This window comes from Pinus tabuliformis, chromosome 1_2 (assembly GCF_031772625.1).
Source record: "Pinus tabuliformis cultivar Carrire ecotype Pingquan chromosome 1_2, CPIR1, whole genome shotgun sequence".
Classification (NCBI taxonomy): Eukaryota; Viridiplantae; Streptophyta; class Pinopsida; order Pinales; family Pinaceae; genus Pinus; species Pinus tabuliformis.
The window spans coordinates 521,957,154-521,961,350 of record NC_142298.1 but is presented as its reverse complement, the minus strand read 5'-3'; positions in this window follow the sequence as shown (position 1 = coordinate 521,961,350).

Sequence of the window (4,197 nt, the reverse complement as noted above, 5' to 3'; positions counted from 1 at the left end):
AATTATAATTTTTTAAAGTTGTATTGTGTTGTTTGTTTTGTTTTGTTTGTTTTTTTCAATTAAAGCCAAATAACTACTTTAATATTTATATATACAAACTATCCCTATATTAACTAGAGTATCATAACAACTTGAATGTTATATAGCTATTCTAAGTTGTAAAGTAATAGATGTTATATAGTTATTCTAAGTTAACATAAAGTTTTAATTTCAATTTATTAAGTTCAAAAAAACCATAATTGAAGCATCCATTTTTTTATTATCTCATGCATAATAAAAATAGTTTACCAATCCAATTTTGAGATAATAATAGCTTTGAATTCAAATTTTCATTCTTGTAAATGCATATGTATATTTTTAAGAAATAATGAAAAGCAATTTTTCGGGTAAGAGCATATCCTACGACAAATTACCATGTAAGGTAAATTACTTGTACTAGTTTAGTAGGTCAACCAAATAGAGATTTTAAGAGTCACAATCCATAAAGAATGATTATCATCGCTTGGAATATAAAGGTCAATTTGCGTTTAAAACTTCAAAAACTCATTAACAAGAACATCAATCGACCTAAGGTAACCATCAAGTAATGTGATGTTTCTATTTCTATATCGAGGAGTGTAAGTTATAACATCACTCTCTAGGGGAAATTCAACTTGATTCCTTTTAAGTTCGGTAAATACTAATTATTATTATTTTTAATTTTAATCTTTTGTTATTATAATGGATGTGTTTGTTTTTGTTTTGTTTTTTTTTTTTTTTAATTTATTTAAAGTTTAACATAATGAAATTAAATTTATTATTTTTAAATAAAATTTAAATTCATTTATCTGAAATATTATTGGTTAAAATGTTTCACCTCTTATTGTGTAATAGTGACAAAACTAACTTCAATACATTGCATTACTAGTTATTATTGTATCATCCACGCTATTTTTATTATTTATTAAAAGATGGTGAAATGAGAGGCATGTGAAAAATTCATGTATGGGAAGCAAAAATCAAGCGATTTGCATGAGGTTGGATAAAATTTAGGCTGTGCATTATTTCGTAGCAGATCGGTGCAAGTTGCTCCCAACCAAGTTTGATGTGTACATCATCCACTATGACCATTAGATTAGCCCAAGCAAGAACATCATCCAATTGTAGCCATTAAAATAATTTAAAGTCAATTGGTGGCATGCAAGAATAATTTGGCATTTCATTCTTTCAATTGAGTAAAAGCTTTTTTTCGTTAAATGCAGGGAAACTTTGGAATTTTAACCACATTTTGGAAGGGAAAATTTGAGTAATTAGGATATATATATATATATATATATATATCAAAAACTTATTATAATTTAGAAAATTAGTAGTGGGACAGTTATGTGTGGAAAAAATATATTATTAAGAGGGCACATATCACTGTGTGAAAAATTCATGCATGGGAAGCAAAAATCAAGCGATTTGCATGAGGTTGGATAAAACTTAGGTTGCACATTATTTCGTAGTAGATCGGTGCAGGTTGTTCCCAACCAGGTTTGATGTGTACGTCATCCACTATGACCGTTAGCCACTATGATCGTTAGATTGGACCAAGCAAGAATATCATCCCATTGTACCCATTAAAATAATTTAAAGTCAATTGGGTGGCATGCAAGAATAATTTGGCATTTCATTCTTTCAATTGAGTAAAAGCTTTTTTTCCTTAAATGCCAGGAAACTTTGGGATTTTAACCACATTTTGGAAGGGAAAATTTGAGTAATTAGGAATTATATGTATAATTCCTAATTATAGCAAAAACTTATTATAATTTAGAAAATTAGTAGTGAGACAGTTATGTGTGGAAAAAATATATTATTAAGAGGACACGTTACTAAAAAGAATTGTAATAATAAAGCAAAAATTATCTATATGGATAGTAATATATCAAAATATGTTTTTTTTTAATAATATTTTTGGAGGTGTAAATATATTTTTGAACTCAAAATTTGACTAAAATTTACAAAGAGATTTGATGTCTCTCAACTCTGATTACATCTAGGGTGTAATTGTTACAATTCACATTTGTATTTGCCTCTTTCCTTAAATTACATGTAATAAATAAATTATAATATTTTTCATATTTCATTCTTAAAATTTTATTGGCTACTTTTAATTACAATAAATATAACACCAATAAAAATGAAAATATTTTAACTTTCATTGTTTTATCTACATAACCTAGAATCCCATGATTATTGAAAATAAAATTTTGAAAATTTATCTTTTTAATATTAATAAGAATTCAATCCTGCTATTGTGCTCTTTTATGTGACTAATTTTTCACTATTAGATTCTGATGGAAATTATATCTATCAATATTTTAGCCTTCCATGTTAATTAATATGAATAAATCTTCCCATATAATCATGTTATACCAAACAAATCATGTTAATATATATGCACATAAACAAAATTATTATTATTATTATTATTATTATTATTATTATTATTATAATATAAACAAATCTACAATAAAATAATTAAATTCAAAATATATTTCTTTCCTAAAAAAATACTTAAGCATATGTTTTAAAGTTAAATTTTAAAAAAAATTCCACCATAAAAAGATAATGTATTCTTGCTAAAGTAAATATTTGACAACTAAAACTACCACAAAGTTTGCATTGAATATCTTTTTTTTTTTTTTTCTAAGTAAAGGCTACTGCTATATTAAAGAAAAGAAAATATGTACAGAGTTTAGATCTCGCGAGGAGGCCGAGGCCAGTCCTCAAGCTGAAGAAGCTTGACAATTCTGTCTATCTGCTTTAACCTAGTCTCAAAACATAGTCCATAGTCATGATTTTTGGACAGCAAATAACCTGGACTCCATCTAACAAAGACCTCATGGCTACTGGCAGGATAGAGCCAGTTTACATCATAGACACTGAGACAAAAAAGAGCATACTGCTGAAGCCTGAGACTTACAGCAGTAGCTATATTGAGACCTTGAACTGACACCATATGTAATGACATTATTACAAAAAGACAAGACAGAGCACCCGATGATAACTAGGCTGGCTGGCTGGTCGAGGCCGTCTGCACATCATTGTCCTGGCTGGGCGAGTCGAGCCAGATGACCATCCCATCCTCGTCCCGAAGCAACTCTCCTGGATCTGGCTGAGCCTGAACGCTGAGGGCCTCCGTTTCCATATTCGAATTGCAGAATTTCTTGCACAGAGACGTCATTACCCGAGACTTCCTGAGGCGGTGCATGCTGACCCAGGGCGTTTTGGGCTGGAGCTGCCTCGAAGCGGTGGGTTCTGTAAACCAAGCCGGTCATGTCGCCTAAGAAGATATCGCTGTCATGAACACTTGCGGGGGAACCGGAATTGTGCACACCAGGATCTTCCTCCGTAATGAAAACAGTGAAATTGACCACAACCTCTGGCCTAACCAGGCGGCTGGGGAACCTGAAGCGGAAAGACTGGTAGGTTCCTTGTGGGAGCAGGCATTCCTGCTCTGAATCTTCCATCTCTGAGGAGGGTGGCGCCGCGTTGATGGGCGAAATTGGCTGCACGTCTTCCATTTCAGAGCGAACCCGGATCCCAGATCTTCCCCCGCGCCTGGGGATACCTCTGCTGCGCGGCATGGCGCTAATGACCAGAGATCCCAAGCCCTTGTTACGCCTTCGAAAATTGGAAGCCGGGGTGACCTTTCGTCGAATGCACAGAGCAACAATATGCCTGTTCTGAGCGAGAATGGAAATGTGGATTTCAAAATAATGCGTAGCCTCCATATTTACCACGGGGGGAGGGCCTTGGGCTCTTCTCCTGTTCTGCCTTGAATGCTGAGCAGACATGCTTGGCATGAATGCGGCGTCCCGTCTCCACTGCAACCAACTGAGAACGGCGTCCCTTCTGCTCTGCCACGAACTAAATGCACTGCCCTTGTGCATTAAATCCTCAAACATTCTACCTTCCTCCGCGTACCAGGGCTGGCGGTCCGTCCTGCTCCCATGTGGCATGGCGTGTGCCATCTTAATGACTGGTGGAGGCACCCGCATCCGGGTATTGCATTGAATATCTTATGTCTATTGGAAAATAAGAATTTTGGAGTGTTTTTCTAATATTAATTTGTAAAATAAAATTCACGATAAAATCATTATTGCCCATCGGTTTCAAAGTTAAAGAAAATAAATAAATAAATAAATCCCACCCATAAAGAAGATAATGTAT